Source organism: Equus przewalskii, chromosome 15, assembly GCF_037783145.1.
Source record: "Equus przewalskii isolate Varuska chromosome 15, EquPr2, whole genome shotgun sequence".
NCBI classification, from domain to species: domain Eukaryota; kingdom Metazoa; phylum Chordata; class Mammalia; order Perissodactyla; family Equidae; genus Equus; species Equus przewalskii.
The window spans coordinates 46,465,321-46,480,285 of record NC_091845.1 but is presented as its reverse complement, the minus strand read 5'-3'; the positions used below and the strand labels follow the sequence as shown (position 1 = coordinate 46,480,285).

At 43.9% G+C, this 14,965-nt stretch overlaps 1 long non-coding RNA gene across 1 annotated transcript in view; it reads left to right on the top strand.

The window, feature by feature from the left end:
- LOC103541684 (uncharacterized) overlaps window positions 1-11,869 on the top strand; it is a 99,318-nt gene extending 87,449 nt beyond the window's left edge. Inside the window, exon 6 of the long non-coding RNA XR_011527058.1 lies at window positions 11,738-11,869. This is a non-coding gene — a long non-coding RNA (uncharacterized lncRNA). The remainder of the gene's footprint in view (window positions 1-11,737) is intronic.
- Window positions 11,870-14,965: the final 3,096 nt, after the last annotated feature.

The following is a 14,965-nucleotide window of genomic DNA, read 5'->3' as shown; positions in this document are numbered from 1 at the left end:
TTACTGGCTATCCCTCCCAAATCTTGTCTTCAGACTAAATATTCCTATTTCTGTAAAATCATCCTTACAATGACTTATCTTCCTAGCACCCTCATCACTCTTTTCTTGTTCGTCGCCAGTTCGCCAATATTGCCGTTAAACTGTGGCATCTAGAATTTACCAGGTAATCCAATGAAGTTATCAGGTTGGCAATCACTCTTGTTCTGAACACAGGCCAGGATATTTTCAGTTTGTCTCTTCAGATCCACTCTCTAACGTCCCCCTGGTGGGAGCCTGGCAGGCAGCTGTGTGTCGAGGCAGCATTAATGGCCCCCTTGCTCTCCAGTTGATGGAAGGCACCAGTGAAAGATCCAGAGGACAGGAGGAGGGTGAGGTCCTGGGATTTATTCCCTTGGTTCCCTCCTGCTCTGCCCTCTACTCAAGGCCACGGCTCCTTTCAGGCCTGTCTTTCCAACAACTCTTCCTTTCTAGTTTCCTTTGCTCGGCCCTGGAGACCTAGGGATAGCAACAGGTCCCACTCTTATATCATCCTTTGTCTGTTCCCTTTAGTCTTTTTCATACTTTGTAAATAGTTCCTTTATTAAACGCTCCTTAATTACTCAATTTGGCGTTGCCTTCTGTGCCATCCATGTCCTAGGAATATGCATTTTATGAAACATCCCAGGTGTTTCTTACGCATGTTACATTTGAGAATCATTGAGAGGTTTGAGGTGGCTGAAAGCAATTCCCGGCAGTGTTTTACATGACAGAAATAATTAGACATATGTTGTGAGACCTCCTCTTGCCTCCCAATGAGCGGCAGAGCCACATGCATTGTTGTCTGGCTGGATATCTACAAAACCATCCATGAACAGCTCTGAAATGGACCTCCTTGTATGGGCAGGTCCAGCCTGGAGGCCAGGGGCTGGGCAAAGAGGAGGCTGGGACTTTGATGAGCTAGGGCTGGTGGAGTTACAGGAAGGAAGAGTTGAGCAGTCACAACAGAAGTTGTTCCCTCACATCCCTCTCTGCTGGGGCCTGTGCTGGGACAGCAGTATCCCAGAGAGGAGCTGGGTGCCAGGGCCCCAGGGGCCACCAGTGAACATGGGGGGCTCATGGCTGGGTGGACAACCCAGGACACCCTGCCTTTTTAAAAGAAGAACTAGAAAAAGTTATCCTTGAACTTGGTGGAAAGTGATGCTTATTTATAGTTATTTTCCTATCACTTTGTTTTGTTTAATGCAAAATCCTTCTCACGGTAAGCTTAGAGCAGCCAGTAACAACTTTTGCCTGGACTGCTGCAGAGGCCTACGCACTGGGCCCTCGACTTTCGCTCCCTTTCCTTCAGTTCATTCTCCCAGGGGCAGCCTGAGTGATATTTTTTTTTTTTTAAAGATTTTATTTTTTTCCTTTTTCTCCCCAAAGCCCCCCCCGGTACATAGTTGTGTATTCTTCGTTGTGGGTCCTTCTAGTTGTGGTATGTGGGACGCTGCCTCAGCGTGGTTTGATGAGCAGTGCCATGTCCGCGCCCAGGATTCGAACCAACGAAACACTGGGCCGCCTGCAGCGGAGCGCGCGACCTTAACCACTCAGCAACGGGGCCAGCCCCCTGAGTGATATTTTTAAAAATTCAAATTGGACCCTACCTCTCCCATGCCTCACGGTAAAGATCAGAACTGTGTTCCTAGTGCACTTAGGGGAAGGCACACACGGATAACACCGCCCAGGGTCCCCCTCCTTTATGCGCTTGTTTATCTGTTTGTTTATTTTCTTAAACTACTGATTGGATGACTTCGTTAGATGAGCCAACCACAACAGCAGAGCTTATGGCGAACACGGTCAGAGGGATGCACCTAAAAGAAAGACCACCAGGTTGCTTAGAACCCAACCCTACCTACTGGAAGGAGCCAGGACTGAATGGAGCCGGTGTATTGACATCTTAGGATGGCCCTGTTCCATGGAAACATGAAATGAGCCTGTTATATGATTTCAATTTTCTAGTAGCCACATTAAAAACAACCAGGTGAGGGGGCTGGCTCGGTGGCGCTGCGGTTAAATTCACACATTCCACTTCTCAGCGGCCCGGGGTTCACCGGTTTGGATCCCGGGTGCAGACATGGCACCGCCTGGCAAAAGCCATGCTGTGGTAGGCGTCCCATGTATAAAATAGAGGAAGATGGACATGGATGTTAGCTCAGGGCTGGTCTTCCTCAGCAAAAAGAGGAGGACTGGCAGTAGTTAGCTCATGGCTAATCTTCCTCAAAAACAAACAAACAAACAAAAACAACCAGGTGAAACAAATTTTAACAATTTAAAAAGTACGAAATATGTAATAATATCAAAGTTGTGTTCAATGGAAAGTATTTTTATCTTGCTTCAGATTTTCAGTTGTCACTTGAATTAAAATTAAATAATATTAAAAGTAGAGTTTTCCTGTCATACCAGCCACACTTTCTGTGCTCACTAGCCATGATCCTGTGTTATGCAGTCTGCAGGCTCTGCTGCGTCCCTGGTCCTCACCCAAACAGCACAGGGGGCCCCTGGTCTCTGCTGCTCTCCCATCTCCCTTAAGGACCTCTCCACAGCTCCTTCCTTCTCCCTTTGACCCTTCTGTCCCGTCAGTACTGTCCTCCTGGTGAAAGTCTACTCCGTCCAGCCTTCCCTCTCTCCACGCTCCCTTTGATGTCCTCCTCTTAGAAGGTAAGGAGATGGATTGCGGGCATTTGCAGGAAGGTGTGAATGAGGCTTCAGATGCAAATCTCCTATTCCAAATGATCCTCTAATTGCTGGAAGCAGGTGGGAGCCAATGGAAATGAAGTCTGCTGCAGAGCTTTTACTTAATCCTGGAGAGTAATATTCAAGGACTCAGCTTGGTGAGCACAAAACTTCCCCGCCCTCTCCCCAGCCCCTCCCTCACCCCTGCAAGCCAAGGCCTCAAACTCGGTCAATGCAGCTCCTGCTAACAAATAATAAAATAGTTGCCATGTGTACAGAACAGATGATTTCAGACCCTGTATCCTGATAGCTGGAATCCCCAAAATGACCTTGCAAGGGAGCCATTATCATCCCATTCACACGGGCTCAGAGAGTCAGCCAGGATGGGGACGTGGGTCTGACCTCCAGCTGTGGGCTGCCTGGACAGCAGTCCCACCTCCAGACCCTCAGCTGTCTGGGAGGCAAGGGCAGCTGTCTGAGCAGCAAAGCCCTGTGAGAGAGGCTGCTCCTGAGGGTGACTCACGGAGAGCTGTAGATCCACAGCAAAGCGCAAGAAGTGGAGACCTCTCCCCCTACCCACAGGGCTGTTACCCCAACCAGAACGGATTCAAGGTTACCTGGAGCTGGTGGAAATGAGCCCCCACACTTTTTGCTGCTGTTTCCTAGAATGGTTTGTTTTGTTGTTGATAATGTTTTTTTCGTTTCTTTTTTTTGAGATATAATGAAAAAAATATACCTCTGATGAATTTTGACAGTAGCAAACGCTCAATGTAACCATCACACCAATCAAGACGTGGAACATTTTCATTATCCCAGAAAGTGCCCTCACGCCCTCTTCCAGGAAGTGCCCCCTGCAAAGGCAACAACTATTCCAACCACGTCGATATAGATTAGTTTTGCCTTTTCTTGAACTTCATAAAAAGGGAACCATATGAGACGTATTCTTTGATGTCTGACTTTTGCTCAACATTGTCTGTGAGATTCTTCCATGTTGTGTGTATCGGTAGTTTATTTATCTTTCTTGCTGAGTGGTATTTCCTCAAAAGAAATACCTCAGTTTGTTTGACTGTTTTTTATTCTCCTGTTTATGGGCATTTGGGTAATTTCCAGTGTTTACCTATTATGACCAAAGCAACTATATCTTTTTGGGGACATACGCAGTCATTTCCACAGGGCACATACTAGGAGTGGAATTGCTGGCCCATAGGGTGGTATATGTTTAACTTTATTAGAAACCGTCAAACGGTTTTCCTCAGTGGCTGTACTGTACCCACAATTTTTCACAGGTGCTCTGGTTCCTGGCCAGGCAGCTGGCAGGTCCACCTGCAACCACACCATGGTGGCCTGGAGGGGCTGCTTGTGCACTGTCAATCTGGATGTGGGTCAACAGAACCCCAGCTTGAACCGGCTTAAATCAAAAAAGGGGAGTCACTGGCTAATGTAATCCCATGGATGGGGAGAGGGCTGCGTGTCTGGAGCCAGGGACAGTCCCTCCCCTTTCTGTCTCTCAGTTCTGCTTCTCTTGGCCTTTGTTTGACCATCTCCCAAACTGTCCTTCTCCACGTGGCTGAGGTATGGCTGCGGACAGCCTGGGTCCCCTCCTTACAGCTTTGCAAGCGTCTGATATCTTCCGATGCAAAGGTAAAACATGCTGAAAGTTAAAACTACCTTAAGAAGCCTTTATTGATGTTGTTGTTGTTGGATTAGCCCTGAGCTAACTGCTGCCAATCCTCCTCTTTTTGCTGAGGAAGGCTGGTCCTGAGCTAACATCCGTGCCCATCTTCCGGCACTTTATATGTGGGACACCTACCACAGCATGGCTTGCCAAGCAGTGCCGTGTCCACACCCGGGATCCGAACCGGCGAACCTCGGGCTGCCAAAGCAGAATGTGTGCACTTAACTGCTGCGCCACTGGGCCAGCCCCAAGATGCCATTTTTAAACTTTTCAGATTGGCAATAATCTGAAAGTTTGCAAGTGAGAGTGAAAAATTGGTACAACTCCTATGGAGGGAACTTAGCCCATATGTATCAAGACAAGCAAACCCACTTCTAGGCATACATACATTTTCAGACATGTAAGACAACATATGTACAAGGTTAGTCTTGGCTGCATTGTTTGAAATAGCTAAGATAGGAAATAACCTAAATGTCCATTGAAAGGGCACTGATTAAATAAAGTACAGTACGTATATTCAACAGAATCCTCTGCAGCTATACTGTTAAAAAAATATAGGTCAGGAAGTACTTCACATACTGAGGTGGAAAGATCTCCACCAAGATACAATGCTAAGAGAAAAAAATTCTAGGAGCAGAAAATGTGTACTTTATGCGACCATTTGTGTAACAAAAGGAGGGCGAGGTAATAAATTTGTATTTATTTGTGAATGTACCCAAAGAGTACCTGGTTATGGGAGGGGAACTGGGGAAAGGGAGGAAATAAGACTTTTACTCTATACCTTATAGCTTTTTTAGACTTTTTGATTTTTGAACAAAGTAAATGTATGACCTAGTTAGGATATTAAATACTTTGTGTTTCTTTAAGTTGAAAATTGTAGCCCTGTTTGTCTAGGCTTAGTAATGTGCCTGTCTCTGAACCAATCACTATGTCTAGGTTGACGTACTATTTTGGGCAGCCTTCACTAGAAAGAGGGTGGAAGAACATTTCCCAGGAGCAGAGGGATGCTGTTCTAAGCGGATGGAACCACAAATGTCCATTCTAGCCAGAGAGCAGCGTCAAGTGAATCCCAGACACCACGGCTCAGGTGGCTTCCAGAGACTTTCTGGGCACTGAGGAGACAGGTCTTTGGAGCCCCAGATGAGGTTCTGCCCCAGTGTGCTCAATGAGCCTGCTGACTCCCTTCTGCTCCCCCACCCAGCCCCTGGAATTAAAGGGTCACTGGCAGGAGCTCCTTTTCTGCTTGGATGAGGGAGCTCTAAAGGGAAATTTGCAGGTGCAGGGTGTCTCCTCCTGCTGCTGACATCCTTATGCCCAAGTCCTTCTATGTTATTGGTATAACTAATCCCATCCCCCCTCCGCCAACCACACACACCTAGCAATTTCTCTGTAATCCTTCCAGTCCAACTTGGTTGGTCCTTAGCTTTATCCTCTACTTTCCCATGGAGGACAACCTTGCCCACTTCTCCAGACCAAGTCTGTCACAAGCAGAACATGAGATGGGTGTTTTTCTGCACATGATTTTTTCCCGGTGAGCTCTCAGGGCAAAGGGAGGGACGGAAGTCGGATGGGGCAGGGGATGGACCTATAAAGGATGCAGTCAGAGCTGGAGTCTGCTTTAGCCTGATCCTGTGGGGAGCTCTGGAGGGTGAACAGCACTACAGAGTTGTTTCCACTTTGAGACAAGGGTGCCTGTGTTTTGTGCCCCTGTGTAAGTCAGTCATTGGCTGGTAGCCTGGGGGGTGGGGTCATGCCTAAGCTCCTGGCAAGATGACCACTGTTCAGCTGTCCAAGGAGAGTTTTCCAGAGAAGGGGCGGCAGTAACACTCAGCAGCTGGAGGATGGGTATACCTGCCTGGTAGGAGGTCTGAGTAGGGCACCCACAGTGTCCACTTCTGGTTTGGTTAGGTGTCTTTAGGAAAGCACTCCTTTTTGAGCACTTTATTAATTTTTTTCCTGCTTTTTTCTCTCCAAATCCCCCCAGTACATAGTTGTATATTTTCATTGTGGGTCCTTCCAGTTGTGGCATGACGAGCAGTGCCATTTCTGAACCTGGGATCCAAACTGGCGAAACCCTGGGCTGCCCCAGCGGAGCACATGAACTCAACCACTCGGCCCCAGGGCCGGCCCCATTTTGAGCACTTTAAGATGGTGTTTACTTAATTGCTATTTCTTCTATCCTCCCCTTACCTACTTCCTATCCACACTGATGTGGTATTTCAAAGTGGATTCCAACCACCATATCATTTTGTCTGTAAATACTTACATATGTATCTTGAATAAGTGAAGACGTTTTTCACAACTTTAATAACATTATAACACCTAATAAAATAATATGTCCTTAACATCATTTTATACCCAATCTGTGTTTAAATTTCCTGGATTGTCTCAAATATGTCTTTTTAGAGTTATTTTCTTTAAAGCAGGATTCAAACAAGGCCTACACATTGTATTTGGCTGACTGTTTAGCTCTAACACCCTTTCTCCCATTTTCTCACGCCATTCATGTGTTGAAGAAATCAGGGTATTTGGCCTGCAGAAGTTCCATGTTCTGGTCTTAGCTGGTTGCGTCTTCATTGTGATGTTTAGCATGTTCCTCTGTCCTCTGTACTTCCTGTAAACTGGTAGATATGAGGGCATTAGGCATGCTTACTGCTACTGAGTTGTCATTGTTTCCAATGGACAGTTACCAATGGACAGAGGTAGGAAGCAGACATTTTTTAGAAAGAGAAATAAATCATGAGTTCCTACTGTTATTTCCCACTTGAATTTAGGATTATATGGTTTTCTACTAAATTTTTATATTTGTATCTTTTTTCTTGTGCTGAGAATCTTTAGTCCTAACAAGCATTACATAATTTCTTATTCTCTCTCTGTCCCTATCTATCTATCCATCCATCTATTGATCAGTTGATCCCTATAGATATATTTCTTTATGAACAGCTTATCAACATTATTTCAACCCTGGCTGGAGCCCCATGGATGCAGGCACTCTAGGTGCCACACCTCCCAGTCCGGCCCAGTGGCTGGCCACAGTGGACACTCAGCCAACACAAAGCATCCAGGACAAGCCCTAATCTATGGGCTGAGAGGTCTGAGCACTGGATTTGGGATCCTGATACTATCCCTGACTACATACATGGCTCTGGGACAGTCACCTAATGTTCCTGAGCTTCTGTCTGCACATCTGTAGAATGGATATGAGAGTCCTTGCCCTTCCCCTCAAACCAATATGGCAGGATCAGATGAGATGATGGATGCAAGAGCCTACTGTACAGATAGAAAGCACCAAGTGAATGAAAGCAGTAGCCCCTAGGAGCCCATGAAAAAGGTCCAAGGGGTACTGAGCATAGGTTGTTTTAGGGAATAATTTTCTAGATTCTTTTTTTGTGTGTGTGAGGAAGATTGGCCCTGAGCTAACATCTATTGCCAATCTTGCTCTTTTTGCTTGAGGAAGATTGTCGCTGAGCTAACGTCTGTGCCAATCTTGCTCTATTTTATGTGGGATGCCACCACAGCAAGGCTTGATGAGTGGTGCTATGTCTGTTCCTGGGATCCGAACCTGTCAACTCCAGGCTGCTGAAGTGGAGCATGTGAACTTAACCACCATGCCACCAGGCTGCCCCTCGATTCTTAATTTATACACACACAATTTTCCTGTTTGATTTACATGAGAACATCTCTGATTTTGCAAAATTTGTTCTTATTATTAAAAAAAAAGCAAAAAGGCATATGCCTCACTTACCCCCAATCTGACTATGGTACATTGCCATAAGATGTGAAACCTGAGGGAGAATGGAGAAAAATAAGAGGAAGAGTCTTTTACTGCTTCATCAAGATCCAATTGCCCCTTGGACTCTCATATTTCCCCATCTTATACATTTTGTGTTAAGGGGAGGATGGTCTGAGAAACAGTATTTTGACAAGTTACACTGTTCTGAAAACAGACATATGGTAGCATGAGTGGTGGGAGCCAAGACAGTTTTCCTTCTCGAAGGAGGGTCCAATGGCAGCAAAGCAAAGAGAGCATCAGTCAGAAGCATTAACTGCTAAGGAAAAAAGAGCTCAGCTTTTAAAAATGTATTGAAATGTAATAACACTTTCCGACTACACTCAGTGCTAGTCCCAGGTCAGGTCTTCGCCGAAAGGAAGAGCACCATAGCACAGCACAAGCACGTAGCTTAGTGATGCTGACTCACTTGAGCGTAGCTGAAAGGCTTGCCAAGACAGTCACTACTCTCAAGACACAGTAGATAAAACCCACAGATAAAAGTTTTAGGTGATTTATTTTGGATGCAGTGTACACTATTCAGTAAGGTAATTTAAAATCCTTTATATAATTGACCATTCTTTTTCATCATTCACCAAAATAAACTCAAAATGGATCAAAGACCTAAAGGTGAGACCTGAAACCATAAGGCTTCTAGAAGAAAACGTAGGCAGCACACTCTTTGACATCAGTATTAAAAGGATCTTTTCGGACACCATGTCTTCTCAGAGAAGGGAAACAATAGAAAGAATAAACAAATTGGACTTCATCAGACTAAAGAGCTTCTTCAAGGCAAATGAAAACAGGATTGAAACAAAGAAACAACCCACTAACTGGGAAAAAATATTTGCAAGTCATACATCCAACAAAGGCTTAATATCCATAATATATAAAGAACTAACAACAAAAAATCAAACAACCCGATCAAAAAATGGGCTGGAGACATGAACAGACATTTCTCCAAAGAAGATATACTGATGGCCAATAGGCACATGAAAAGATGCTCATCATCGCTGATCATCAGGGAAACGCAAATTAAAACTACACTAAGATATCACCTTACACCCATTAGAATGACAAAAATATCTAAAACTAATAGTAACAAAGGTTGGAGAGGTTGTGGAGAAAAAGGAACCCTCATACACTGCTGGTGGGAATGCAAACTGGTACAGCCACTACGGAAAACAGAATGGAGATTCCTCAAAAAATAAAAAATAGAACTACCATATGATCCAGCCATTCCACTACTGGGTATCTATCCAAAGAGCTTGAAGTCAGCAATCCCAAAAGTCCTATGTACCCCAATGTTTATTGCAGCATTATTTACAATAGCCAAGACATGGAAGCAACCTAAGTGCCCATCAACAGATGAATGGATAAAGATGTGGTACATGTATACAATGGAATACTACTCAGCTGCAAAACAGAACAAAATCATTCCATTTGCAATAACATGGATGGACCTTGAGGGAATTATGTTAAGTGAAATAAGCCAGCTAGAGAAGGATAGTCTGTGTATGACTCCACTTGTATGAGGAATTTAAAAATGTGGACAAAGAGAGCAGATTAGTGGCTACCAGGGGAAAGGTGGGGTGGGGGGTGGGCACAAAGGGTGAAGTGGTGCACGTACAACACGAATGACAAACATTAATGTACAACTGAAATTTCACAAGATTGTAACCTATCATTAACTCAATTAAAAAAAAAAACCATATCATGAAATAATCCAGTGATAGCTAATGCTCATTTTACTTTACCAGATAAAATATTTAATCTTTTCTACCTCCTATTAACAAGAACAATATTATTCTATGGAATTAATTTGCATGATTAATTTTCAGCAGAATATACCTTTCTCTTTCATTAAATGCATATGAAAAGTTGGATCATATTTAATCTCACTAGAAGATGCATTTCCAATTATATTTAACTTTTTATGTTTAAAAAATTATCAAAATTGGTAATTCTTTTGCAGTTTTGATCAGTTGTGTGATAATTCCATCCAAAAGCAATTTTTTAAACATGGAGAGCTTAAGGTCACAAGAATAAAATATATTTTTTAATGTATTATAATATATATTTAATATATTTTTTACATATGATAGGATGATCAATAAAAGATTTTCAAATTTTAAAACTATGTTAAATTATGTTAAAGGTTTGTGAAGGAAGTAGAAAAGAAATATGAATTCAAGAAGAAAAAAGAAAGATGTAAAATTTCTCAATAGTGGGGGCTGGCCCCGTGGCTGAGTGGTTAAGTTCTTGCGCTCCGCTGCAGGCGGACCAGTGTTTCGTCAGTTCGAATCCTGGGCGTGGACATGGCACTGCTCATCAAACCACGCTGAGGCAGCGTCCCACATACCACAACTAGAAGGACCCACAACGAAGAATGTACAACTGTGTGCCGAGGGGCTTTGGGGAGAAAAAAAAAGGGAAAAAAAAAATTAAAAAAAAAATTTCTCAATAGTGAAGAAGAGCTTATTTATATATTTTAAATTTGGTGATAGAGATCATGAAATTATTATGAGCTCTAGATTACCTTTAATATTTTGAAAGACTGGTAGTTTTATGTTTAAATGTCAATATTTTCAGCAAAAGAAAATTATATCCCTTGCGATCACTAAACTTATGATAAAAACTTTTACACATGAATTAAAAAATATGTGATGGGGTGCATTGTTTTTCCAAATTCTTTTCGAGATGTGCACGTAAGCAAAACTTTGAATACCAGTGAACTACGGAAGGCCACAGCTGCAAAGATAGGAGATGCTGCTGCTCCTTCCTGGTCTCTCTCCACCTCCCCAATCCATGGCCAACTTGTCCAGGGGACGCTGTCTGCCTGAGCAGTGTTCAGCCAGCCTGCCCACAGAATTACTCTTTTCTCTCCAGCCAACTGCCTGCTGAAAAGAATAATAATAATAAAAACCAAACACATCAGTTAGCTATTGCCACAATTATTTTGTATGATAAAACAATCAGAAAACCGTCAGTGGCACACAATAGTAAATGTTTCTCTCAGGTTGTGAATCTGTGGGTTGGCTGGGCAGTTCTGCTAATCTTGTGCAAGCTCTGTTGATAGCAGTTGGGCTTACCTATGCATCCACAGGCAGTGGCATGGCTTGTCTGTCTTCCACGTGGTGTCTCATCCTCCAGCATGTTACTTTGGGCTTATTTTCATGGTAGCTGGGCAGAGTTCTAAGAGGGAGAGAAAAACCTGCAAAGCCACTTGAAGGCCTCACTCAGTACTGGCACTCCATCACTTCCACCACAGCTTATTGGCCAAAGCAGATCACGAGCTGGCCCAGATTCAAGGGGTGGAGAAGTAGTCTCCACCTCTTGGTGGGAGGAGCAGCAAAGTCACACTGCAAAGGGATGAAGATGAGAGAAGAGATAGAGAATTTGGGCCATGTTTACAATGAATCTATCACAAATTGTAATAGCTATTATGATTAGGTCCTTGTAATGAGGCAGATGCTGTGTTAGATGCTTCAAATGGGTGAATGCATTTGTTCCTCAAAAGGGTGGAAACTCTATCTATATGTATACTGTTATTTTTTTCCTGCCCCTCACAGGTATCCTGAAAACCTTTTCTCTCATAGGTACCCTGAAAACCACTTTTTTTTCCCCTAATGAGGCAGAAACAAAAACTTAAGGAAGTTGTAAGCCACAGTGGCCAACAGAAAAGTTAGAATGTGTCCTGCAGAACAAGCTTCTCTGCTCTCCCAAACCAGGTAAGGCTGGGGCTGGTGGGCAGGGGAAGAAAAGGCGGACTGGGGAGGAAGCGCACAGAGGGACTGTGAATGCTCAGAGTGATGGGGAGGGAAATTTCTCCTGGATTTAGGATGAAGAATGGGGTGGAAGGGAGCTGTGTTCACTTCTCCTTAAGTGTGGACGCCCACTGGTCTACAGCTGGAAGACAATCCACTAGGACCCTCTAAAGCTCCTCTGAACAGAGGGTGGGGAATTTGAACTATTTGCATGGAATGGGCCAGAAAGTTAAACCTTACACCTTGACTGAGATAGGAGGGAGCAATTTTCTATGAGCCAGGGTAGAGTGGACAAACTGTGCTTGATGAACTCTTGTTATTTGAGCACTTACGATGGGCTGAGCACTGTGCTAGATGCTTTACCTGTGTTGCCTCATTTAAGCTCACAACAACCCAGGACAAGAGTAATTAGGCTGTAGGACGGCTATTGCTCTCAGCACTGCAGGCTTTCTCCTTCACGTTTGGAGAGAGGGAGAGGGAGGGGAAGGAGGGAGAGAGAGGGCACCTCTCCCTTGCCAACAAACAAAAATCTTTCCCTTAATTCTGATTGGTTTAGCCTAGGCCATGTGCCCATGCCTTATCCAATAACTGTGTACCAAGAGAATGCTGAGTGCCGGCTGGCTTAGGCCTGGGCTGCTGAATCAATCACTGGCAGGGGAAATGGGATTATTATGATTGGCTGAGACTAATCAGGGTCAGCCTCTGGAGGGTCAATTTTTCAAACTACTTGCAGCTACTCAATGGGGGAGGGGTGGCGTGGCATTTGGGGGTCATCCATTCTGTCTACTACTTATGCGTTATCATCTTCCCATTGCAGACAAACAGCTGAAGCTTGGGGACGGGAAGGGGAAGGAGCTGTGAGGTAGTGTAAAGGATTTTCTATAGCCAGCAGATGACTGTGTGCAAGCTGTTGCCCTTCCAAAGGCTCATGGGAGCCTGGGAACCTCACTTTGCAATTCTCGTCTTTCGTCCCTCCCCTGCCTTTAAATGGCTTGTCTCCATGGTTCTTTGTGGTGTTTTTGTGCTGTGATTGAGACTCTATGACCTGTTCCATCTCACAAGGCCAGTAAACAGAAGCGCCCTGAACCGGAATTTGGTGAAATGGCTGCACCCTGCTCAAGGAAGTCTGGGAAATGTAGTCTCTAGCTGTATGGATGAAATTCCAGGTGATTTTGTTCTAAAAGGAAGAACAGATGTTGAGAGACAGCACTCTGACACCAAGGGCTTATAGATCTACCAGCTTTACTTTGAATAGTATGTGCCCTGGTAGCACATCTGAACAGTTAAAATATTAATGCACTCTATTTACTTATTCGCATATCTCTCACAAATGCAATTAATAATTTGTTTATTCCTAGGTACAACGTGTAGAGGAATATTATTTTGAAATTTTACTTGAAGCATCCTCATTCTTGCTAATTCATTTTAATCTAGTCCTTCCTCTGCTAAAATTAGACCATGGGACTGGGTCTTATCTCCTCAGGAGCGGACTGACATGTGGAGATAGAAATGAGCCAGTGCTCAGCTTTGGGTTTTGAAACAGACTTTTGAAGCTCATGGCAGAGCCAGTAACTTTGAGAGATAAGACTTTTTAAATTCTAGACTGTTTGAATACCACTAGCCCAAAGTTTATACCCTAAACAATCGTTTCTGAAGGAGTGCGTGATGATGAAAGAACTTGTTTTCCCACCCAAAGGAAATAAGATCTGTAGGAGGTAAGAGTCAGAGAGCTGGAGAGAGAGCAATAGAGAAAAGTGCCGGGTGGGCTCTGAGCATGCGTCTTCATCCCTTCTCCCACCCCCAGGCAGATCCCTAGTCTGGGAGGACCCCAGAGAGGGTTATCAGACAGGGTGGGGGAGCCAGATCACAGAGTTCGCATCCCAGTTTTGCCTTCGACTGCCTTCTGACTTGGGCAACTTCTCTCTGTGTCTGCATTTTCTTTTCTGTAAGACAGAGTTAATAATACCTACTTTGTGCTGTTATTGTTAGATTTCAATGAATAAGAACATATAAAATACTTAGAACAGAGCCTGGTACATAATAAGCACCGAATAAACCTCTTGTAATTGTTAATGTCTGAGAGGAGAGGAACCTGTAGAGAGTTTCATTTTGTCTCTCATTTTAAACATCTACAATTTTGGCATTTCTTGCACATTTTTTCAGTTACGTATGATTCAGACATTTTACACTTGAGAGTTTAAAATGTTTTATTAAGTAAATACTACTCAAAGTGTCCAAAACCTTTAATTACATAAATTGGTATTGAAGATGCAGAACTTCTTACAAACACCGAGCGCACTGCATGAGATTCAAAATCTGTAAATTGTGTTTGATGATACACCTTGTAGAAATTCTAGACTTAATTTCAAAAAGATTAAGTAAATTAACATTCAAAGATGCATCTGATTCTTATAAGCATACCTGTCACTTGCCATTAACAACATGTCCAAGTTGAGGGTGTGGCGTCCATCCATCCATGGATGCCTGTAGTCCATTCGCTTGAGAGATTATGAAGAAAGTATACCTCAATAAAACTTGGTGGAGGGACTGGCCCCGTGGCCGAGTGATTAAGTTCGCGCGCTCCGCTGCAGGCGGCCCAGTGTTTCGTTGGTTCGAATCCTGGGCGCGGACATGGCACTGCTCATCAAACCACGCTGAGGCAGCGTCCCACATGCCACAACTAGAAGGACCCACAACGAAGAATATACAACTATGTACTGGGGGGCTTTGGGGAGAAAAAAGGAAAAAATAAAATCTTTAAAAAAAAAAAAAAAAAACTTGGTGGAAACACACTTTGAGGGGAAGATTCCCACAAGCACAGAACTAATCTAGACAATTTGAAAAGGATTGACCTCATGCTGTCTTGAAATTGAGGTTGCAATTGAATACAGGGTCCACTTGACTGGGAACGAGGGACATGGCTTAGGGGGCAATCCCAGGGCCTCATGTGGAGTGGCTAGGCCTTTCTTAGTAGTAACATCATTCTTGTCCTCCATGCCACACACACTCATGTGCACACACAATCACATCCCACATACCAACAGGAAGCACAGCTTTCTC